The following is a 26,182-nucleotide window of genomic DNA, read 5'->3' on the forward strand; positions in this document are numbered from 1 at the left end:
ATTTTTTCTTTGTCTATTATTTTTTAGCATTCGCCTGTTTTCTACAGTAGTATTTGAAAAAGTCTTTTAAGGTTAATAATACAACTGACAATCTTGTCATTGTACATGCATACATTTTTTTCAAATTATTATTTATACTTATTAAATGTCTAGATCACTGTTAATAAATAGATTTCAGAAAATTTTGCTACTCATGACTATGATTCATCACAGGGTCACAAAGATGGTTTAACATACGCCTATCAATTAATGTGATACACCATGTCAACAAAGACAAAAACCACAGGATCATCTCAATAGATCAAGGAAAAGTATTTGATAAAAATGCTTATCATTGTTCATGATAAACTCTTACCAAAGTGGGCATAGAGGGGATAAAATACAAGCTATTTCTATAAAATACAATGAACATTATACAGTGGTGTAAAGCTGAAAGACCTCCTACTAAAGTCTTGAACAAGGCCAAGGATGCCCACTCTCACTACTTCTATTCAACACAGTATTAGAAGTCTAGCCATGGCAATCAAACAAGACAAATAATAAAAGATATTCAAAGAGAAGAGGTAAAATTTTCATTATATGCAGAAGACATGAGAGTATACATAGATTCCACACAAATACTGCTAGAAATGATAAACAAATTCAGCAAGGTAGTAGGATAAAAGATTAACATTCAGAAATCAGTTGCATTTCTTTACAGTAACAATTAAATATCCTAAAGTGTATGTAAAAAAAAAAAAAAAAAAAAAACCTTTAAAATAGCATCAAAAATACTTAGGAATAAACCTGACCAAGGATATGAAAGACATATGCTGAAAAGTGTAAAATATTAATAAAGGAAATTGAAGGTTATTCAAATGAAGATACTACATGTCCTTGGATTGAAAGAATTAAAATTGTTAAAATGGACACACTGCCAGAAGCAATCTACAGATTTAATGTGACCCCTATTAAATTACCCATGACAATTTTCACAGAACTAGAACAAATAATCCTAAAATATATATGGAACCATTAAAGACCCAGATAGCTTTGACCAACCTAGATAGCATATTGAAAAGTAGAGACAGTTTGCCAACAAAGTTCTGTCTAGTCAAGGCTATGGTTTTTCCAGTGGTCATGTATGGATGTGAGAGTTGGACTGTGAAGAAAGCTGAGCGATGAAGAATTGATGCTTTTGAACTGTAGTGTTGGAGAAGACTCTTGAGAGTCCCTTGGACTGCAAGGAGATCCAACCAGTCTATTCTGAAGGAAATCAGCCCTGGGATTTCTTTGGAGGGAATGATGCTGAAGCTGAAACTCCAATACTGTGGCCACCTCATGCGAAGAGTTGACTCACTGGAAAAGACTCTGATGCCAGGAGGGATTGGGGGCAGGAGGAGAAGGGGATGACAGAGGATGAGATGGCTGGATGGCATTACTGATTCGATGGACTTGAGTCTGAGTGAACTCCGGGAGTTGGTGATGGACAGGGAGGCCTGGTGTGCTCCGATTCATGGGGTCGCAAAGAGTCAGACACAACTGAGCGACTGAACTGAACTGAATTGAATTGAAAGACCCAGAATTTCCAAAGCAATTCTGAGGAAAAACTACAAAGTGAGAGGCATAACTCTTCCAGACTTCAGGCAATACTACAAAGCTGAAATGATCAAAGAGCATTTTATTAGCACAAAAACACACATAAAGATCAATGGAACAAAACAGAGAGCCCAGTAATAAACTCATAAACCTACTGTCTTTGAAAAAGAAGGCAAGAATATACAATAGAGAAAAAACAATCTTTTTAGCAAGTGATGTATAGAAAGCTGGAGAGCCTCATGTATATCAGTGAATCCAGAACACAAACTCACACCATACACAAAAATTAACTAAAAATGGCTTAAAGATTTAAATATGATACCATAAAACCCCTAGAAGAGAATATAGGCAAAATATTCTCTGACATAAATCTTAGCAATCTTTTCTCAGGTTTAGTCTCCAAGGAAATATAAACAAAAATAAAATAAACAAACAGGACATATTCAAACCTAAAAGCTTTTGCACAGGAAAGGAAACCATAACAAAATGAAAAGACAACCCACCAACTGGGAGAAAATCTTTGCAAATAACGCAACTGACAAGGGTTCACTTCCAAAATATATGAACAGCTCACACAACTCAATTCAAACAAACAAAAAAATAACCCTGTCAAAAAAGGGGCAGAAGGCATGAAAAGATACTCCAAAGAAGAAATACAGTAGACCATTCGGCAAGGAGAAGATGTTCAACATTGACAGCTATTCAGTTCAGTTCAGTCACTCAGTTGTGTCCAACTCTTTTCGACCTCATGGACTGCAGCATGCCAGGCTTCCCTGTCCATCACCAACTCCCTGAGCTTGCTCAAACTTATGTCCATTGGATCAGTGATTGCATCCAGTCACCTCATCCTCTGTCATCCCCTTCTCCTGCCTTCAATTTTCCTGGCATCAGGGTCTTTTCAATGAGTCAGTTCTTCGCATCAGGTGGCCAAAGTATTGGAGCTTCAGTTTCAACATCAGTCCTTCCAATGAATATTCAGGATTGATTTCCTGTAGGATTGACTGGTCGGATCTCCTGCAGTCCAAGGGACTCTCAAGAGTCTTCTCCAACACCACAGTTCAAAAGCATCAATTCTTCAGCGCTAAGCTTTCTTTATGGTCCAAGTCTCACATCCATATGCAACTCCTGGAAAAACCACAGCTTTGACTAGATGGACGTTTGTTGCAAAGTAATATCTCTGCTTTTTAATATGAAGTCTAGGTTGGTGATAGCTTTTCTTACAAGGAGTAAGTGTCTTTTAATTTCATGCCTGCAGTCCCCATCTGCAGTGATTTTGAAGCCCAAGAAAATAAGGTCTGGCACTGTTTCTATTGTTTCCCCATCTATTTGCCATGAAGTGATGGGGCTGGTGCCATGGTCTTCATTTTTTAAATGTTGAGTTTTAAGCCAACTTTTTCACTCTCCTCTTTCACTTTCATCAAGAGGCACTTTAGTTCCTCTTTTCTTTCTGCCATAAGGGTGGTATCATCTGCATATCTGAGATCTATATTTCTCCTGGCAATCTATATTCCAGCTTACGCTTCATCCAGCCCTGCATTTCCCATGATGTACTCTGCATATAAGTTAAATAAGCAGGGTTGACAATACACAGCCTTGACGTACTCCTTTCCTAATTTGGAACCAGTGTGTTGTTCTATGTCTGGTTCTAATTGTTGCTTCTTGATCCGCATATAGATTGCTCAGGAGGCAGGTAAGGTGGTCTGATATTACTTCTTTAAGAATTTTCAACACTTTGTTGTGATCCACACATTCAAAGATTTTAGCATAGCCAATGAAGGAGCAGTAGATGTTTTCTGGAACTCTCTTGCTTTTTCGATTATGATCCAGCAGATGTTGGCAATTTGATCTTTGCTTCCTCTGCCTTTTCTGAATCCAGCTTGTACATCTGGAAGTTCTTGGTTCATGTACTGTTGATGCCTACCTTGGAGAATTTTGAGCATTATTTTGCTAGCATGTGAAATGAATGCAATTGTGCAGTAGTTTGACAATTCTTTGGCATTGCCTTTCTTTGGGATTGGAATGAAAACAGACCTTTTCCAGTCCTGTAGCCACTTCTGAGTTTTCCAAATTTGCTGGCATACTGGTGAGGCACTTTAACAAATATCATCTTTTAGGATTTGAAATAGCTCAGCTGGAATTCCTTCGCCTCCACTAGCTTTGTTCGTAGTAATGTTCCTTAAGGTCCACTTGACTTGGCACTCCAGGATGTCTGACTCTAGGTGAGTGATCACACCATTATGGTTATTCGGGTTGTAAGATCTTTTTTGTATAGTTCTCATGTGTATTCTTCCAACCTCTTCATAATATCTTCTACTTCTGTTAGGTCCATACCATTTCTGTCCTTTATTGTGCCCATCTTTGCATGAAATGTTCCCATGGTATCTCTAATTTTCTTGAAGAGATCTCTAGTCTTTCTTGTTCTATTTTTTTCCCTTTATTTCTTTGCACTGATCACTGAGGAAGGCTTTCTTAACTCTCCTTGCTATTCTTTGGAACTCTGCATTCAGATAGATATATCTTTCCTTTCATTCTTTGCCTTTCGTTTCTCTTCTTTTGTCAGCTATTTGTAAGGCCTCATCAGGCAATCATTTTGTCTTGTTGCATTTCTTTCCCCTTGGGGATGGTTTTGGTCACCATATCCTATACAATGTTATGGACCTCTATGTATAGTTCTTCAGGTACTCTATCAGATCTAATGCCTTGAATCTATTTGTCACTTCCACTGTATAATCCTAAGGGATTTGATTTAGGTCGTATCTGAATGGTCTAGTGGTTTTCCCTACTTTCTCCAATTGAAGTCTGAATTTTACAATAAGGAGTTCAAGATCTGAGCCACATTTATCTCTGTGTTTTGTTTTTGTTGACTGTACAGTGCTTCTTCATCTTCAACTCTGAAGAATATAATCAATCTGATGTTGCTACTGACCATCTGGTGATGTCCATGTGTTGTCTCTTAACTTGTTGGCAGAGGGTGTTTGGTATGACCAGTGCATTCTCTTGGCTAAAACCTGTTAACTTTTGCCCTGCCTCATTTTGTACCCTGAGGCCTAATTTGCTACTTCTCAGAGAGGTTAAAATCAAAACTACAATGAGGTCTACATCACATAGGTCAGAATGGCCATCATTAAAAAGTCTACAAATTAACACTAGAGAGGGTGTGGAGAAGAGGAAACCCTTCTACACTGTTGGTGGGTATGTAAACTGGTGTAGCCACTATGAAGAACAGTTTGGAGTTTCTTCAAAAAACTAAAAATAGGATTGCCATATGATCCTGAAATCCCACTCCTGGGCATATGTCCGGATAAAACTATGATTCAAAAAGATACATGCATCTCCATGTTCATAGTAGCATCATTTATAATAGCCAAGACATGGAAGCAACCTAAATGCCCACAGACAGGTGAATGGATGAAGAAAGTGTGGGGTGTGTGTATATATATGTGTATGTGTGTGTATATATACAGTGAAATACTAGTCAGCCATAGAAAAGAATGAAACAATGCCATTTGCAGCAACATCCATGCAACTAGAGATTATCATACTAAGTGAGGAAGTCAGACAGAGAAAGACAAATATCATGATATCGCTTATATGTGGATTCTAAAATATGACACAAATTAACTTATGAAACAGAAAAAGACTCACAGATAACAGACTCGTGGATGCCAAGGGTAAGGGGTGTCAGACAGAAATAGACTGGGAGTTTGGGATTGGCAAATGCAAGCTATTATATGTATGCATAGCTAAATCACTTTGCTGTACACCAGAAATTAACACAAGATTGTAAGTCAACTATTCCTCAATTAAAAAAAAAATGAAAAATTTGGCTTCAAGTCTTACGTACTTCCTTAAAGATTTTTTTTTCCTATGTTAGCCTTAGAAATTTCTTCATTACTGTAAGGGGACATATGTATATTTTTGTTTACTTTGTATTTATGTTTTGTTTTTTGCATTTCAATTTTTACTGGAATTAAATTTTATTAGCAATATTTTTCTATATGACTAGTCAATTATCCCTAAACCTTTGTAGAAATCCTTTCTATGGATTTATGTTTATACTTAACAATTATGGTAACTAGAAATTCATAGAGATATTCTAAGTCTTGAAACATTTTTAGAATTGAAAGCATTCTTTTGATGTGCATGTCTATACCTGCTATAGCACTAAGCCCCATGGAATAAAGCAGTGGAAAAATCACTGCCTTTAGTAGCTGAGCTTCTCATCCACCCAGTGGAACCTATGCTGGACCCATCACTGTTTTCTGCTTAAGAAAGCAAAAGAAAGTGAAGTTGCTCAGTTGTGTCCGACTCTTTGCAACCCTATGGACTGTAGCCTACCAGGCTCCTCTGTCCATGGAGTTTTCCAGGCAAAAGTACTGGAGTGGGTTGCCATTTAACCACACTGTAATTCTTAATCTCTTTATGATCTTAATCTTAATCTCTTTTTGCACTCCCTAGTAACCTTGGTAACAGTGGCCTTGTGTCTATTTCTAATCTTCCCCTTCAAGTCAAATGATTGAATATATTTTTCACCCAAGTCTCCTGCATTGCAGGCGGATGCTTTACCAGCTGAGCCACAAGAGAAGCCCTCAAGCAGACTGGCATCTCCCTATTTACCAAATATTTGATCACACAACCAATATTTTAATATGTAACCAGTATGTTATTCTAAGTATACCACTTCATTCTAGCATGCGTTTCCAAAATTAACTCACTGGCAAAGATTTGCAAGGTGTTCTCTTTCTCTACTGTCATCCCTCTTTCTCACCATGGGTTCATTATCAAAAAATAATATTAATGTAGCAATTTTTTTTAGTTTATGAAAACAAAACAACTTCTTTAACTTCTGTTCTCGCAACAGTTGCATAACTGCACCTTAAAGAATGCTTAAGCTGTAATCACTGTTCATACCACCACACTTCAAGTTCTCCTTAAACTAACTCCAATTGTGTTGCTGTCCCACAACTCCCCTGAGAATGCTATAGTCAAGATGACCTACAGTATGCAATTGACAAGGTTCTCTTTTTATCTTACTTGACTTCTGAGCAACATTAGTTACAGTTAGAAATTTCCTATTCATTTTTCATTTTTGATTTCCATGATACTTTTCTCTCTGCTGTTTTCTCCTATTCAGCACCCTCTCTGAGTAGGACTCTGTTCAGTACTGGCTTGTTCCCTAAATACTGAAATTCCCACTACTTTGGCCTCTTCTTTTCTACTACCATGTTCTGATGATTTATGATCATTTGGTTTTTTGGTATTAAGTGTGCATACAGCTCTGCTTCTCTGTAGCACAGCTCTGATATACTCATGTTCTTTCATGAATTCGTTCTAGAGCCTCAAAACATATACTCAATTATTTCCTTCCTTGGTTTTTCCTCAAGTTGACTAATAGTTACCTTAAACTTAACATTTCCTGAAAAATATCCTTTTCTCTTTCTCACCAGATCTTCTAATTTCCTAATCTGTACCATCTTAGCAGATAGCAGTACATATACATGTATATAAATCCCTGCAATTTTCAGTCTTGAAAGTGACACTGCTTCTTTTGTGCATTTCTCTATTAGTCCCCTTAGACTACCATAATGAAATACCATAAGCTGAGTGACTTTGACAACAGAAGTTTATTTTCTCATAGTTCTGGAGACTGGGAAGTCCAAGTTCAAGGTGCCAGCTAACCTGATTGCTACATACTGCAGCCCTCTTGCTGAGTTCTTAAATGGCAGAGGGAGAGAGCCTCTGGTGTCTTTTCTTCTTCTTAAAGGTTTCTAATCTAAAGATGGGCACAATGAAGGACAGAAACAGTATGGACCTAACAGAAGCAGAAGATATTAAGAAGAAGTGGCAAGAATACACAGAAGAACTGTACAGAAAAGATCTTCATGACCCAGATAATTATAATGGTGTAGTCACTCACCTAGAGCCAGACATCCTTGGATGCAAAGTTAAGTGGGCCTAAGGAAGCATCACTACGAACAAAGCTAGTGGAGGTGATGGAATTCCAATTGAGCTATTTCAAATCCTAAAAGATGATGCTGTGAAAGTGCTGCACTCAATATGCCAGCAAATTAGGAAAACTCAGCAGTGGCCACAGGACTGGAAAATGTCAGTTTTCATTTCAATGAAATGAAATTTCATTTCATTTCAATCCAAAGGCAATGCCAAAGAATGCTCAAACTACCACACAATTGGACTCATCTCACACGCTAGTAAAGTAATGCTCAAAATTCTCCAACCCAGGCATCAACAGTACATGAACCAAGAACTTCCAGTTGTACAAGCTGGATTTAGAAAAGGCAGAGGAGCCAGAGATCAAATTGCCAACATCCATTGGATAATCAAAAAAGCAAGCGAGTTTCAGAAAAACATCTACTTCTGCTTTATTGGCTACGTCACAGCCTTTGATTGTGTGTATCACAACAAATTGGAAAATTCCTAAAGAAATGGGAATATTAGACCACCTTAGTTGTCTTCTGAGAAATCTGTATGCAGGTCAAGAAGCAACAGTTAGAACCCGACATGGAACAATAGACTGGTTCTAAATTGGGAAAGGAGTATGTCAAGGCTGTATATTGTCACCCTGCTTATTTAACTTATGTGCAGACTACACCCGGAGAAGGCGATGGCAATCCACTCCAGTACTCTTGCCTGGAAAATCCCATAGATGGAGGAGCCTGGTAGGCTGCAGTCCATGAGGTCACTAAGAGTCAGACACGATTGAGCGACTTCACTTTCACTTTTCACTTTCATGCATTGGAGAAGAAAATGGTAACCCATTCCAGTGTTCTTGCCTGGAGAATCCCAGGGACGGGGGAGCCTGGTGGGCTGCAGTCTATGGAATCGCAAAGAGTCGGACATGACTGAAGCGACCTAGCAGCAGCAGCAGCAGCAGCAGCAGCAGAGTACATGATGGGAAATGCCAGGCTGGATGAAGCACAAGCTGGAATCAAGATTGCTGGGAGAAATATCAATAACCTCAGATATGCAGATGATGCCATCCTTAAGGCAGAAAGTGAAGAATAACTAAGGAGCCTCTTGATGAAAGTGAAAGAGGAGAGTGAAAAAGGTTGGCTTAAAATTCAACAGTCAAAAAATGAAGATGATGGCATCCGGCCCCATCACTTCATGACAACGAAAACAGTGACAGAGTTTCTATCTTGGGCTCCAAAATCACTGCAGATGATGACTGCAGCCATGAAATTAAAAGATGCTTGCTCCTTGAAAGAAAAGATATCATCAACCTAGAAATCATATTAAAAAGCAGAGACCTTACTTTGCTGACAAATATCTGTCTAGTTAAAGCTATGATTTTTCCAGTAGTCATGTTTGGATGTGAGAGTTGGAATATAAAGAAAGCTGAGTGCCGAAAAATTAATGCTTTTGAACTGTGATGTTGGAGAAGACTCTTGAGAGTCCCTTGGACTGCAAGGAGATCCAATCTGTCAATTCTAAAGGAAATCAATCCTGAGTACTCATTGGAAGGACTGATGCTGAAGCTGAAGTTCCAATACTTTGGTTAGATCAGATCAGATCAGATCAGTCGCTCAGTCGTGTCTGACTCTTTGCGACCCCATGAATCGCAGCACGCCAGGCCTCCCTGTCCATCACCAACTCCTGGAGTTCATCCAGACTCATGTCCATCGAGTCAGTGATGCCATCCAGCCATCTCATCCTCTGTCTTCCCCTTCTCCTCTTGCCCCCAATCTGTCCCAGCATCAGAGTCTTTTCCAATGAGTCAACTCTTCGCATGAGATGGCCAAAGTACTGGAGTTTCAAGCTTTAGCATCATTCCTTCCAAAGAAATCCCAGGGCTGATCTCCTTTAGAATGGACTGGTTGGATCTCCTTAAAGTCCAAAGGACTCTCAAGAGTCTTCTCCAACACCACAGTTCAAAAGCATAAATTCTTCGGTGCTCAGCCTTCTTCACAGTCCAACTCTCACATCCATACATGACCACAGGAAAAACCATAGCCTTGACTAGACAAACCTTTGTTCACCTGATGTGAAGAACCAACTCATTGGAAAAGACCCTGATGCTGGGAAAGATTGAAGGCAGGAGGAGAAGGGGACAACAGAGGATGAGATGGTTGGATGGCATCACCAATTTGATGGACATGAGTTTGAGCAAGCTCCAGGAGTAGGTGATGGACAGGGAAGCCTGTTGTGTTGCAGTCCATGTGGTCGTAAAGAGTTGCACATGACTGAACGACTGAACTGAACTGAATCCTATTCAATCACGATTTGACCCTTATGATCTCATCTACCTTAACTGTCTCCTAAAAGCCCTATCTCCAAATACAGTCACATTGGAATATAGGGCTTCAGTATATGAATTTTGGTGGAACACAATATAAGCCATGGCATTTTGGCCCTCCGCCCAGTTCATGTCCTTATCACATGCAAAACAGATCCATTTCATCCCCATAGCCCTAAACTCTTGACTCATTCCAGTATCACATCTTAGGTTCAAAGTTTCATGAAAATATCTAAATTAGATATCAGACTCAACATACGATTCATCTGAAGGGAAAATTCTTCTCTAGTTGTGAACCTGTGAAATGAGACAATCTATGTGCTTCCAAGATACAATGATGGGAAAGTCATAGGATGGATGTTCCCATTCCAAAAGGGAGAAATCAGAAAGAAATGAAGGGTGCTAGTGTCCAAAATCAAGCAAGATAAATACCACAGGATTTTAAGATTCCAGAATAATCCTGTTTGGCTCTATGTCCCATCTTCCAGACCCACTGGGGTGGTGGTTTCAGCTTCTAGACCTAATGGAATGGCAGTCCCAGTTCCATGGCTCCACTGTATGGGGAACTGTACCCCCTTCCCACCCCTCAAGCTTTGCCAAGTGGGTCTCCATTCTTGAGGCTCCAGAGGATGACCTGACATCCATCCAGAGATTTTCTGACCTATTAAACAAAGGAAACTTGGCTCCACACTTTAAAACCAATGAAGCAGCTCAGATGGTCTCTGAGTCACCTTCAGAGTTAATCTTTCCATTTTTAAAGAAGAATAGTGTATATTTGCCCCTGATTTGCTTTATGGTCTATTCCTGTAGTATCTTAAGAAGTTGAACAGTCTTCTTTCATTTACAAGCCCCACCTCCCCGCCATTTTGTTCAAAATATCAGTTTATATTCTGGTATAATACCATCTCTATTTCTGACTTCTGCTGAGATAGCTGATTCAATCCCTGAGTCACATCTATTATCTCTTTGTCAAGTAATAATATAGCTACACCCTTAGTATTCCCTTCAGAACAAGCCTTCTCACTTTAGGATGCATGACTGCTAAGTTGCTTCAGTCATGTCTGACTCTCTACAACTCTATGGACTGCAGTCCTCCAGGCTCCTCTGTCCATGGGATTCTCTAGGCAAGAATACCAGAGTGGGTTGCCATGCCCTCCTCCAGGGGATTTTCCCAACCCAGGGATCAACTCTCTTACTTCTCCTGCAAGGACAGGCAGGTGCTTTACCACTAGCGCCACCTGGGGATTGGCTGAGAATTTTCCAAATTTGCAAGCTGTGTTTCTTGACTAATGATATTTTTTTTCCAAATTCATTTCTCTTTTCTCACATTTTACTGTTAAGTAGTTAGAAGGAAACAAGCTGTGCCTTCAACACTTTACTTGGAAATCTCCTCAGCTAATTACACAATATCATTGCTTGCAAATTCTACCTTCCACATTAATCAGTTCAATTCAGTCACTCAGTCATGTCCAACTCTTTGCAACCCCATGGACTGCAGCTAGCCAGGCTTCCCTGTCCATCACCAACTCCCGGATCTTGCTCAAACACATGTCCATCGAGTTGGTGATGCCATCCAGCCATCTCATTCTCTGTCATCCTCTTCTCCTCCTGCCTTCATTCTTTCCCAGCATCAGGGTCTCTTCCAATGAGTCAGTTCTTCGCATCACGTGACCAAAGTATTGGAGTTTCAGCTTCAGCATCAGTCCTTCCAGTGAATATTCAGGACAGAATTCCACATTAATGCTCACCTCAGGACTCTTCCAGCCTCTGCCCATCACCTAGTTTCAAAACTGTTTCAACATTTTTAGATATTTGTTACAGTAGCACCCATTTCTTCATACTAAAATTTGTATTTTGTCTGCTCATGCTGCGTTAATAAAATACCACATACTGGTAGCTTAAACAAGAGATATTTATTTTCTTATAGTTCTGGAGGCTGAAAAATCCAAGATCAAGGTGCCAGCCAATTTGGTTTCTGTTGAGAGCTCTTTTCTTGCCTTGCATGTGCCCACTTTCTGTGTTCTCACATCATTTTTTCGCAGTGTGAGCATGTGGAGAGAGATCTGTCTTCTTCTTATAAAAGTATTAATCCTATTGAATCAGGGATCTACTCTTATGACCTCATTTAACCTTAATTACCACCAAAAAATGCCCCCCACCTCCAAATACAGCCACAGTGGGCTTCAAAATACGAATTTTGTGAGAACACAGTTCAGTCCATAGCACTTTCCAGTTGTTAATTTTGTTTGTCAATAACACTTATTTGCATTTTGTAAATAGCAGCTCTTGAACTGCAAAAAGAGCACATTGAAACCACACCCTTAGAAATTCTGGGTGTTGCTCAAAGGAGGACATTAATATTCTGATTCAGCATAGAAGTATGAGTGTCTTTGGGAATATATTATAAATTGTGGTTTTTGCACATTGTGTTACAGATTTCTTCGGGACAACTCTTCTTCATGAAACTCAAACCTAGCTTATAGGAACCTCCTGATTGACAGTTAAGCCTACAGAGGAAACAAAGAAAAACTTACAGTCTAAATTCAGAGGAAAAAAAATGAAATCAATAACATATTTTTACAATAACCATCCATATTTCCTGGGAATTTAATATCATGTCATTATATTTATTTGGATTTTAACAGTAAATAAGAACCATGTGCTTTATTTATCAACACAAAATAGGGTATTGCTATACATGCAATAAACTGAGATAATTAGGCAACTACTTAGATAATTCAGAGCCCCAAATATTTTTTCTAATAAATTTGAGAAATATAGACTTTCTATGTTACTTTAAAATATAGAAGCAATAGACTTCTGGTTAAAATGGCAATTTGAATGCAAGGACCTATTTGCTTTTGAGAATTTAAATAATTAAATAGATGTAAATGTACTTGAATTAATTCTTGAGCTCCTTATGTTTTAATCTTATTGCAATATTGAATTCAGAGAAATAGTGTATACAATCTAGAAATAAAATATGTAGTTTCATCTCTCCAAGTCCACTTAAGGCTAATTTATAGCTCACAGCATGAGCTGCGAGTCTTCTTGCCTTCCCCTCTCCAAGTATCTGGTTGCCTTACAGCTCTTTCAGATCATCTCACTCTATCTCTTACTCAGATTTCCTCACCAGAGCACTCACCTTCCTTATCTCTGGTGTTTTTCAGTATATATTTCCTGATCCACATTCTCAGGTGTCTGTTATCTACACTCGTGTTACATGCATTGATTTCTTTGCTGTACAGGATAACACATGAGTATTTTGAGAGGAGCTGGAATCCCTTCAATGCAGTGAACTCTACAGACACAGAAGGGCTGGATAGGATAGATGGGATGAGTGGCTCCCAGTCCCCACAGATGGGAAAACGAAGGCTGCTTACTCTGGGGGAAAACTTGAGCACAGGGAAACTTCCTTTCACCCCCAGAAGTGTTTTAATTTGTGGGTTTAAACATTACTCTGCCTTCCACCACTCTATTATTTTCCAGTGCTCAAGAAATACTACAGCCTGTTTGATAGCTAAGGGTACACAAAGCCTTAGCACTTTTGAGTGATTTATTGAATCACAGGCAGAAATGCACATACATTTAAACAGGAAACATTTCCATTACAATATTCTACATTTCAACTCGAATTCTCTTTTCCAATATGACAACTTGCTGTAATTTTCAGATTCCACAACCAAACTCACTCCTTGGAAATATAAAAGTTTCTCAAAAATATTTAGGGCATTTAATGACAAAAACACAGAAAAACATTTAAAGGTGCAAAGTAATAAAAAGGACCTATAAAAGACTACCATATGGCGATTCTGCTGGCTTTTATTCCCCAATAACCAAAAGCAAACTCTTGCATTTGCTTTTGTTTGATCCAGACTGTGTTCAGAAACAGCTCTCCTGTGATAAATGTCCTTAACAACATTTTTAAAACTGATATCACAAAAGCTTCTTACTGTTTTAAAACAATATGGTTTTAATTGAAAATTATTTTAATCAATCGAGTGTGAACAGCATTGAATATTTCTGTCTTAGCATTATGCATAATAAAAGACAAATGGCTCATATGGTATTTTACTGGCATCTGTATAATTAATGCAATCAGGCTTTTAAGAAGGTGATGTTTCCTTTTTTGAAAAACTTCTGAAAATTTATAGATTGGCAAAATATTTCATAGTAGCATTTCAGATGACTGATACACTGCAGTCAATACATATATCGCCCCTGCTGACATACTTACAGCACTTTCAAACATAGTTTCTCTGTCACAAGGAAGGCATTTGGCAAGGAAATAATAACTTATTCTTCAGGATGTTCTCTGATTCTTCACAAAAGAGGACTGATGGCAGTCAGAGAAGTATAGTAAAAGTCAAGGAAGCAAGAGTAGTAGAAGCAGGGAACCAGCCAACTCTAAAATCAATCCTTTAGACCTTATGATTCCAAATATCCAGAAATTAATAATCATGTAGAAGATAAAAACCTTTCTGAAATTATTTTAGTTTTCAATGAATATTTATGATTCAGTATACATAGGTTATTGACAGATTGAAATCTGTTAACCCATAGCCTAAATCCCCTGCCCCAGAATTTTCCGTGTTGTTAACTTTTGAAGGTTAACCTTCAACTCACCCTAAGGTGTACAGATGCCTTATCCTCCTTTCTTGGACATTTATATATCTGTAGCTGTGGGCATTATTTGCTGTAATTTAGTTGCTAATTCATGTTCAACTCTGCTACCCCATGGGCTGCAGCATGCCAAGCTCCTCTGTCCTCCACTATCTCCCAGAGTATGCTCAAATTCATGTCCATTGAGTCAGTGATGCTCTCTCACTCTCTCATCCTCTGCCTCCCCTACTCCTTTTGCCTTTGGTCTTTCCCAGCATTAGAGTCTTTTCCAATGAGTCAGCTCTTCCCATCAGTGGATTTTATAAGACCTAAAAAATCTCTTGCCTGTTTTAGGCTCTCTGAGGGTCTAATTTCTCTTAAGAGGAAAGGTTTCTCTCCACCACTAAATCATACATACATACATGTATGTGTACAAATATGTGCATGTCTATGTATATATGTACACATATGTATGAAATTTTTGAAAAGTATTTAAAAGGCCTGAAAGCATTAAAATGCCATGTGTCTAAAGTATCACTGTGTATAGGATCTTTCCCCATTTTTGTAACCTACTGATTTCTATAGAAGGAATTCTGCAAAAAGATTACCTTTTAAAATGATCAAATTTGCTAATTCTTATAACATAAAAATTCTGGATTTTTTAATAGCCACATTCAGTTCAGTTCAGTCCCTCAGTCATGTCCAACTTTTGCGACCCCATGAATCACAGCACACCAGGCCTCCCTGTCCATCACCAACTCCCGGAGTTTACTCAAACTCATGTCCATCAAGTCGGTGATGCCATCCAGCCATCTCATCCTCTGTCTTCCCCTTCTCCTCTTGCCCCCAATCCCTCCCAGCATCAGGGTCTTTTCCAATGAGTCAACTCTTTGCATGAGGTGGCCAAAGTATTGGAGTTTCAGCTTTAGCATCAGTCCTTCCAATGAACACCCAGGACTGATCTCCTTTAGAACGGACTGGTTGGATCTCCTTGCAGTCCAAGGGAGTCTCAAGAGTCTTCAATTAAAAATAATTAAAATGCAATATTTTTGTTGAAATAGGATTTCTCAATCTTGGTATCTTTGACATTTTGGGCCAGAAAATTCTTTACTATAGGGGATGTCCTGTGCATTGTCAGATATTTATTAGCATCTCTGTTCTCCACCCCCTAGATAACAGTAACATCTCTCAGTTGTGACAAGCAAAAATGTATCCATTCTGTCCTTTGGGCAGAAAAGTCATCCTCAATTGAAAACCACTGCCTTAAAAGAAAATATTCCATTATTTGTCATCATTAATATATGACATTATGAATAATAATGCCCACACTTGGATAACTGTGGATGTGAATACATATAAGATTCTATATCCTAACAGAAATCAACATAATACATTTGTTCCCATTCAGTAGACATTTCCGAATTTTAGTGCATCTTATAGAAATAAATGCATATCTGAAGCTTAATTGAATAATCTTTTTTGCTTTTGGATTAAAATTATGAGGACATTTAAATTCCTCTTCTCTGTGTTTATGTGGTTTTCTTGTTTCATACATTAAGGCAGGGGGGATGATTTGATTATTGTCTCTACACAGTTCATTGATGACATCTGCTGCTTTGCCCTCAGCATCTCATGAAATTTCAAGGCAAATTAATGACCAGATGGCTTTACCTGTTAAAAAACAAACTTTTCTAGATATCCAGCCTATTTCAGCATAGTGCCTTATGTCCTAAAAGGAAAGCCAAAGGTACTATAACGTCTTGAGGCAGAGTAAAATTTAGACAGTGTGGACCATTTATTCTTAAAAATCCTATTTCTTCTAGTTATGCATTTTTTCACTTCTGTAAAATTGCATCATTTCTTTGTGGTGCCATCCTCCAGTTAAAACTGACTGCTGTGAATATTGTATTTTTCTTCCTCATTAAAGTTTTGTAAAATATTATTTTAGCAACTTTCCAAGCCAATTTGACCTTACATAGAGAAGGAGATTCATCCATTTTAAGAAGCAGCTATATGGTTGTGGGCCTTATGTGGCTCTGTCTCCTGTCACTGGCCTACACAGCTAGGTGTATGTCCAGATAGCTCCTGCAGCTGCATGCTTGCATACAGCCACCCTCAGCTCCTGTCACTTATCTCCACTGCAACGCGTGTGCCCATGTGAGCCCCTATAGCCAAAGGAGTGCACACTGACAGTCAAGGCCTCCACAGCTACTCTTAGGCCAGGACCTGGCCTCAACTCATGTCACCGGGATGCAGTGTAGTCTATGCTCACATCTAGCTCCTGAATACCCCCAGCCCCAACGCCTGTCACTTACTCCTACTACTGCACAGAAGTATGATGCAGTACTGTACACCACTAGCCCCAAGTCTTATCTCCAGCCTTCACTGCCACACACACGTCCATTGCTAGCCCCAGATGCCACATGAGTTCAGGCTGAAACCCTGGCCCTTGCAGCTTTTCAAGTACCCAGATCTGCCCTGACTTCTGTCACTGGGCTGCCCTGCTGCCTGTGCTGACAGTCAGCTCCTGTAGCAGCACACTTGCTCAGTGCTGGCCTCAACTTTCATCACTGACACCCACCACTGAGAACACAGTGATGGCAAGCCCCTGCAGTCACAGTACATATGTGCTACAGAGTCAATGCATTTGTTTTTCCCAAAATTCCAATGTTATTTTTCACAGATATAAAAAAAATCTTCTAAAATTCATATGAAACCCCTAAAGACCCCAAATAGCCAAAGCAATCTTGAGAAAGAACAAATCTTGCCAAATCATACTTTTTGATTTCAAACTATATTACAAGGCTAGAGTAAGCAAAACAGTATTATGGTATTGGCATAAAAAGAGACATATAGACCAGCGGAAAATAATCAAGAACCTGGAAATAACCCCCCACATAGAAGGTCAACTAATTTTGACAATGGAGTCAAGGATACTCAATAAGTGGTTTTGAATATTTACTTGAAAAAAAAGTGAAACTAGATCCCTATCTTACGTTGCTCAAAAATTAACCCTAAATTTACTAAGGACTTAAATGTAGGACATGAAATCATAAAAGTCCTAGAAGATGACATAGAAAGTTCCTTGACATTATTCTTGACAATAATTTCTGGATATGACACCAAAAGCATAAGCAATAGAAGTAAAAATAAGCAAGCAGAACTATATGCAACTAAGCAGCGTCTATATAGCAAAAGAAATAATCAACAAATTAAAAGGCAGCCAAAAGAATGAGAGAAAATATTTTCAGATCATACATCTGATAATGGATAGCTACATAAGGAAGTCATAAAACTCAATAGCCAAAAAAAATCTGGTTTAAAAAATGGGCAAAGAATGTGAATGTTTTTCCAAAGAAAACATACAAATGGCCGAAAGACACCTGGAAAGATGCTCAATATCACTGTCACTAATGATCAGGGAAATGCAAATCAAAATCACAATGAGATATCACAATATTCCTGTTAGAAAGGCTATTATCACAAAGACAAGAGATAAGTGTTGGTGCAGATGTAGAAAAAAGGGAAAACTTTTACACTGTTATTGAGAATATAAAATGTTACAATCAAAAGAAAAAACAGTATGGAGATTCCTCTGAATATTTAAAACAGAGTTACCATACAATGCAGCAATCTCATGTCTGAGTACATATCTGAAGGAAATGAAATCAAGAACTCAAGGAGATACTTGCACTGCCATTTCCATTGTATTAATAGTATCATTTACCATAGCTAAAATATGGAAACAACCTAAGTTGACATCCAAAGACAAACCGATAATGAAAATGTGATAGCCACACACATACACATATGGTCAAATATTATTCAGGCATTTAAAAAAAGCAAACTTGAAACATTAATAATGGAATGTGAAGGTATTATGCTAAGGGATAAATCAGAGAGAAAGACAAAAACTCACCTTTGTGTGGAATCTAAAACAGATGAACTTATAGAAACTGAGTGTTCAATGGTGATTGCCAGGGGCTGGGGATGGGGGGAAATAAGATTTTGGTCAAAGGGTACAAACATCTAGTTATAAAATGAGTTAGTTCTGGGAGCTCAAATGTAAACCATAGTTAACGACACAATATTGTATACTTCAAAGTTGTTAAAGAGAGTTAATCTTAAATGTTCTCCCACAATAATAACAAGAAGAAACGGTAATCAAGTGAGGCTATGGATGTGTTAACTACCCTTTTTTGGTAATAATTTTGCAACGTATACATGCCTCAAATCATCGGGCTGTATGTCTTAAACTTACACAATGTTATGTCAATTATATCTCAATAAAATTGGAAAATAAAATAAGCAGTAATGCCAATCTATATTTATAAAATCTAAATTAAAAAATCTAATATTTGCTAGGAAAATGACTTATGTTGCAGTATGATTTCAAATATTTTTCTAATTATATATAGCTATTGTGTAAAGATTTTTGAATAGATTAACTCAATGAGGAAAATAAGTCATCTATAAAATAAGCCCAGAAATAATGATTTCTAACTCCAAAGCCTGAGCTGCAGCCTAGCTATAAAAATAAAATATACACACACATATTCAAAATATATACAAACATTTGATACTTAAAAGTCACATACACAGAATATACTAATAAGTTGAAGAAATAATGTATATTTTGCTCTGTGTCCATAATCTTACTTTTTATCTTGAAGAGACACATTTGTTAATCCCCGTGGAAAAAAATATGCCATAATTCTATTATACTATAGAATAATCTGATCTCTTTAAAATACAGTATTCTTGTATGATGTTTGGGAAGGAGTCTCAAAACTACATTCAAACATCATTCAAAAATGCTGAAGGGAATGGAAGAAATGGTGTGTTTCCAAAGAACTGAGAAGTGAACCTTGTTCTGTGTCCAGGTGCCCGTGTATTTCTCTAGCCCTAATCCCTTGATTAGATCTGTGAAAACTGGAAAAAAAATTATCTTAAAAATAAATAAATAAATATTGCGCCAGTTATCCAGTTATATACTTCACACTGTAACTTACTGGATTACTTCCTGATTTGTTTTTGGTTGGGTTGATAATTACAAATTGCAACATATCTACAGGTGGGCTGAATCAGTATTTGTAACATTTATGAAAAATTTATCTAAAAATCAGTGGCTACTAGGGTTATTAATCAGGAGTTCTTTGGGCAAAAGCTTTTCTTTTTCTGTCACTATCAGAATGACTTATGAGTTTCTGCACAGTTTAGGCTCAGGCAGAAGAGGTGTATTTCATCCGTGTGACTGAGTGATGGCAGAAACCATGTAGAAAAGCTGTGCAGCCACAGACACGGGAACTGCTTAAGTGATCTATCTGTGCACAGCTTTTTATCTCCAATGACTTCTCTCCTGTGGTACAGTTACTGTTCATACCATTGTGTGATTTCATGCTCAGGCAATTTCTTTTTCTGCTATACAAGCTGATAGATTTTGCTTTTTTAAAAAAGTGTATTTTTTATCTACTTTCAGTTTAGCTGTGGTTGAAGTCACCCGGCATTGTTTATCTTACCAAATGTTTAGTACTATTGCTGTTCTATATTACAATGATATACTACATATGGTGCAGTTCAGACTTGCTGAAATTGAATTTGGGAGGAAGTATTCTACACTCATATTAATTCAGTTCTAACAGTGTGATGGAAGTACATTGTTTATGTGCTACAACTATTTGATAAGGGCATTAAAGTGCAGTGAGAAAATTGCTAATTCCAGTAAAATTTATGACAATGTAGTGTCTTGAAATGGTTGATAAAGCTTAAAAAGAACTATTTCCTGCAAAATAGACAGCTATGGTATATGCTTACAAATCTTTCAAAAACCAATTTATATTTACCTAAAATTTGTAGGATATAAAATTATTTTTGCATTTGATAGAATGAACCACAAAGGAAGTACTTGCTTGGCCCTAAAGTAACTATTTATATTTACAGTCATTGTAACTAGAAAACACTTGTTTATAGTTGTTGCTAGTAGGACAGAATAATTTTATACCACTCATCTTCAAGTTTTTCCTTTGAAAGTATATTCAAATATAAAAATAGTGCTTATACATTTTTTTTAACTTTAATGAAAACAAAAGTGAGGATAAAACATCAATAATTTTACACACATACACAAAACCCACACATAATCAATGTCAATACTTTGAAAGATTTCCCTCCTATTTCTGTTCTATATAATGAGAATCCAATCACTTTATTTTGTGTGAAACAGTATCGAATAAATGTAAGGGAAATGGATTCTTAATCCACATTGCCCAGGTTTGATTCACAGTATTGTGATATCAGGCTGGTTAGTGGTTACTTAATCTTTGATTCTCAGATTGTGCACAAGGTAGGAATAATAATAGTACCTAATTCATAAGGTTATATAAAAGGAGAGAGCATTATTGAACAAGAAGATTAAAGAATAGAAAAAAATAAATGGAAATGTAGAAAGATTATGTGATGTATTAGATATGACCAAAAAAGGACCAACATTTAGCATACATAAAATTAGGACAAAAGTAGTATATTGGTTAGGACATTTATACAACTAGTAAAACAAAAAAGAGGAACATTCAAGAGACCTAATAACCCTCACATGAATCTGTAATTTTAAAATCAAATAACTGAAAATTAAGATTCAAAACACAGACTAATACCAGATTCATGTAAAGTTCATGGAACTTACTGTATGGGAAAACTGTAGAGGCCTTGAATGATGTTTACTTCTGCACAGCAAAAGAATTGGATTTCTTTCTAGCAGAGATTACATGCAGATTAGTCTGCATGAGCTCCATAAGAATGTCAGTATCCCTGGTTAGATTTTTAGTCTACAAGGGCTCTTCTCTGCTTATTTGTATTTTCCAGCATTTTGTTTACTGCATTAGAGGCTTAGAAGTTGGCAAATACTTAGGGAGAAGCTAATGGAGAATTTCAGGCTCACATCTATGATTCTTTTGCTAGTACCATGACCCCTCAATCCCCTGCCCTCTGGCATTTCTGAACTCCAGTCTTTGCCTCCACAGCCCACTGAAACTCTCCCAAGCACCTATCCGCCTACACACTTGCCCTTTCTTCATAGCATAGGACATTTGCAGATATCTGAATGAAGTGAACACTGTCCTCCTGTCTTTGTTGGTAATCCTAAAGCTTATTCTTTTAAATGCATGTTTTAGACTTGCATTCATTGGAAGTGTTAGTCTGATACAAATTTCTCTGTTGAGACCACAGAACCAGTGATTTTTAAATCCAGGATATATTCTGCGTCTCTGTAATGGCACTAACAGATGATAGGCTTCTAATTAGCCCCTATAATACCAGTGTCCTCTTCAATTGTAGCCTTTGAGAACAATATTTAAAGCAGATATCCTTAATACACAGAATATGGAATTGATAGGTTGATGAAGAAAACTTCATTCACAAGGCAGGTAATGCTTGATATTCTTCCTAGTAGGATTTCACAATTGCTAGAGACCAGTGAGGGCTATGCACTTCTCATTATTTTCCACTTTTTATTGTAGTTTTAAAAATTTTCCTTGTTCTCCTGGATCACTCTCCAAATATATCATGAGCAGGTAACTTATAATTCAGTTTATGTATCATCAAACCACAAGGAGTTATAGTCAGACCTGATGAGAAGGATTAAACATTACCCAGAGATCTTTTATTTTGACCTGGATGCCCCAAAAGATGGGGCTTTGCAGTATTTGTTTTAAGGAGGTGGGAAGACGTGTATATGAATGTTGTGTACGAATGTTAGGTGGCCAAGATGTGAATTGCAGGAGAGACTCTTTGTTGCTTATATAATAAATAGTCTTATGTACTAATCAAACTCTGATTTGTTGAAGGTACCAACAACTTCTAACTTCACATTATGAAGGTAAAGCAAAGATAATCTCAGTCCAGGGCCTTGACCATTAAGTTCAGTTCAGTCGCTCAGTCGTGTCCAACTCTTTGTGACCACATGAATCGCAGCACGCCAGGCCTCCCTGTCCATCACCAACTCCTGGAGTTCACTCAAACACATGTCCATTGTGTCAGTGATGCCATCCAACCATCTCATCCTCTGTCGCCCCCTTCTCCTCCTGCCCCCAATCTCTCCCAGCATCAGGGTCTTTTCAAATGAGTCAGCTCTACACATCAAGTGGCCAAATTATTGGAGTTTCAGCTTCAACATCAGTCCCTCCAATGAACACCCAGGACTGATCTCCTTTAGGATGGACTGGTTGGATCTCCTTGCAGTCCAAGGAATTTGCAAGAGTCTTCTCCAACACCACAGTTCAAAAACATCAATTCTTCAGCACTCAGCTTTCTTTATTGTCCAATTCTCACATCCATACATGACTACTGGAAAAACTATAGCCTTAACTAGATGGACCTTTATTGGCAAAGTATTGTCCCTGCTTTTTAATATACTATCTAGGTTGGTCATAACTTTCCTTCCAAGGAGTAAGCATCTTTTAATTTCATGGCTGCAATCACCATCTGCAGTGATTTTGGAGCCCAGAAAATAAAGTCAGCCACTGTTTCCACTGTTTCCCTTCTATTTGCCATGAAGTGATGGGACTGGATGCCATGATCTTAGTTTTCTGAATGTTGAGCTTTAAGCCAACTTTTTCACTCCTGTTTCACTTTAATCAAGAGGCTCTTTAGTTCTTCTTCACTTTCTGCCATAAGGGTGGTGTCATCTGCATATCTGAGGTTATTCATATTTCTCCCAGCAATCTTGATTCCAGCTTGTGCTTCTTCCAGCCCAGCATTTCTCATGATGTACTCTGAATAAAAGTTAAATAAGCAGGGTGACAATATACAGTCTTGACGTACTCCTTTTTCTATTTGGAATCAGTCTATTTTTCCATGTCCAGTTCTGTGACTAGATCTGATAGACAGAGTGCCTGATGAACTATGGATGGAGGTTTGTGACATTGTATAGGAGACAGGGATCAAGATCATCCCCAAGAAAAAGAAATGCAAAAAAGCAAAATGGCTTTCTGAGGAGGCCTTACAAATATCTGTAAAAAGAAGAGAAGTGAAAAGCAAAGGAGAAAAGGAAAGATATACCCATTTGAATGTAGAGTTCCAAAGAACAGCAAGGAGAGATAAGAAAGCCTTCCTCAGTGATCAGTGCAAAGAAATAGAGGAAAACAATAGAATGGGAAAGACTAGAGATCTCTTCAAGAAAATTAGAGATACCAAGGGAAAATTTCATGCAAAGATGGGTTCAATAAAGGAGAGAAATGGTATGGACCTAACAGAAGCAGAAGATATTAAGAAGAGGTGGCAAGAATACACAGAAGAACTGTACAAAAAAGATCTTCATGACCCAGACAATCATGAGGGTGTGATCACTCACACTCACCTAGAGCCAGACATCCTGGAATGTGAAGTCAGGTGGGCCTTAGGAAGCATCACTATGAACAAAGCTAGTGGAGGTGATGGAATTCCAATTGAGCTATTTCATACCCTAAAAGATGAGATGATGCTGTGAAAGTGCTGCACTCAATATGTCAGCAGATTTGGAAAACTCAGCAGTGGCCACAGGACTGGAAAAGCTCAGTTTTCATTCCAATCCCAAAGAAAGGCAATGCCAAAGAATGCTCAAACTACCACACAATTGCACTGATCTCACATGCTAGTAAAGTAATGCTCAAAATTCTCCAAGCCAGGCTTCAGCAATACGTGAACCGTGAACTTCCAAATGTTCAAGCTGGTTTTAGAAAAGGCAGAGGAACCAGAGATCAAATTGCCAACATCTGCTGGATCATCGAAAAAGCAAGAGAGTTCCAGAAAAACATCTATTTCTGCTTTCTTGACTATGCCAAAGCCTTTGACTGTGCAGATCACAATAAACTGTGGAAAATTCTGAAAGAGATGGGAATACCAGACCACCTGACCTGCCTCTTGAGAAACCTGTATACAGGTCAGGAAGTGACAGTTAGAACTGGACATAGAACTGACCTTCAAGAGCAGTTGATAAAAACGCCAGCACGTGTCTCCTTTCTGACATTTTATAACATGAAAAATAAAGCTCTGAGTTGTCTGAAGTACTATACAATGATCCCTTTTCCTTACAGGTAAATCCCACAGTTTCAAATCTGTATTATTATGAGTAGTGAGCACCACACAATACTTTCTTTTCCTCAAAGGACCCTCAAATCTGCATTTTATGGAGCTGTCTACAAAACATATTTATTTGCTTCTCTAGTAAAATGGCTTGAAACAGACTGATTATGATTCTTGCTTTGGGAATTAGATACATAGTACAATATTATTTATATGACATGTCCTCAGTTGCTTTAATAATAGATTTAGAATAAGGGTGGTCAGTAAGTCAAAGATGAGAAATTAAAGCCATGCATTTCTTTGCAATCTGTATTCTAAACATATGAATGTATAAGAGAACATCTATTCAGTGCTAAGCTATTAATACCATGATGTTGTACAACTCTATTTGCTAATGTTTGACTCTTGTGCTGTTTACATGCTCATAGGAAACAATCATTTTGTACAGTGGTTAAAACTTTGACAGCCTTATATTTAAATCCCTAAGTATTTGGATCTAAATCTCAGATGAGTTTTGCTTTCATTATTTTTTCTCTAGGATTCAATTTTGTGCACTCATCAAATAATTATTGTATCTAATGTCTATGAAAACATCTAGATTCTTGTGGATAAAAGAGGGTAGGGGAAATACAGAGGAGAGGAGGAAGACTGGAGTGGGTAGAAGAAAAAGACATAAACAAGAGGAAAGAGAGGGAGCAGAATGGTACTATTTTTTTCTGTATTTTCTTTTTACCATATACTAAAGTAACGCCATATATATAAAGTCATTTCATCTTTCGATAACATTATGCAATAGGTACTATCATAACCATTTTAAAGTAAGAAAATCAAGATTTAGTGTTTTCTGAGATTTTCCCCAAATTCAGACAAGCAGTAATAGAAAAGGGGCTCAATGCACTGTGCCTGTCTCAGAAACCAGTGCACCTTAGTAACACATAAACTGTATTTTCTCAGACCTTTCTATATTACCTAAGGCTGAAGTGTGGCAGAGGGTGAAACGAGGCAATGCTTTTCTTCTTCCACAGATCTTCAGTTCATTCTACTACTGACTTTCTAGGATTTAATGTACTATTGCCTGGGAATCTCTATCTTAAGTCTGAAGTTTTACTGGGATTTTTTCCCCCAAAGAATACTAAAATTAAGAAAAAAAAAAAAACATTCTAAGACATTTCCTATTTGAAATAGGCCTGCATGCATGCTAAGTCATGTTAATCATGTCTGACTCTTTGCAACCCCGTGGACTGTAGCCCATCGGGCTCTTCTGTCCATGGAATTCTCCAGGCAAGAATACTGGAGTGGGTTACCATGCGTTTCTCCAGAGGAATCTTCCCAACCCAGGTATCAAACCTGCATCTGTCTCCTGCATTGGCAGGACGTTTTTTTTTTTTTTTTTAACCACTAGTGCCATCTGGAAATGCACCTAGAAGCATCTAATTCAGTTCCTTCATGACTGAAGGATGCAGTAACTCTTTAACCAGACTGTGAATAATTTGTATTTCTGAAGTGAGTGTTTCAGGTCACAAATTTTGCATATGGTACAGCTCTTTAGGGAATCTGATGCTCCTTCAGAGTGTGTGCTCCATAGTTAGAAGAGATTCTTAGATTTTCCAATGAAGATAACTCAGTTTTTAATCACTCTTGTGTGTGTGCTCAGTTGAGTCTGACTTTTTGTGACTCCATGGGCTATGGCCT

The sequence above is a fragment of the Bison bison genome, unplaced genomic scaffold (genome assembly GCF_000754665.1).
Source record: "Bison bison bison isolate TAMUID 2011002044 unplaced genomic scaffold, Bison_UMD1.0 scf7180017864041, whole genome shotgun sequence".
Lineage (NCBI taxonomy): Eukaryota > Metazoa > Chordata > Mammalia > Artiodactyla > Bovidae > Bison > Bison bison.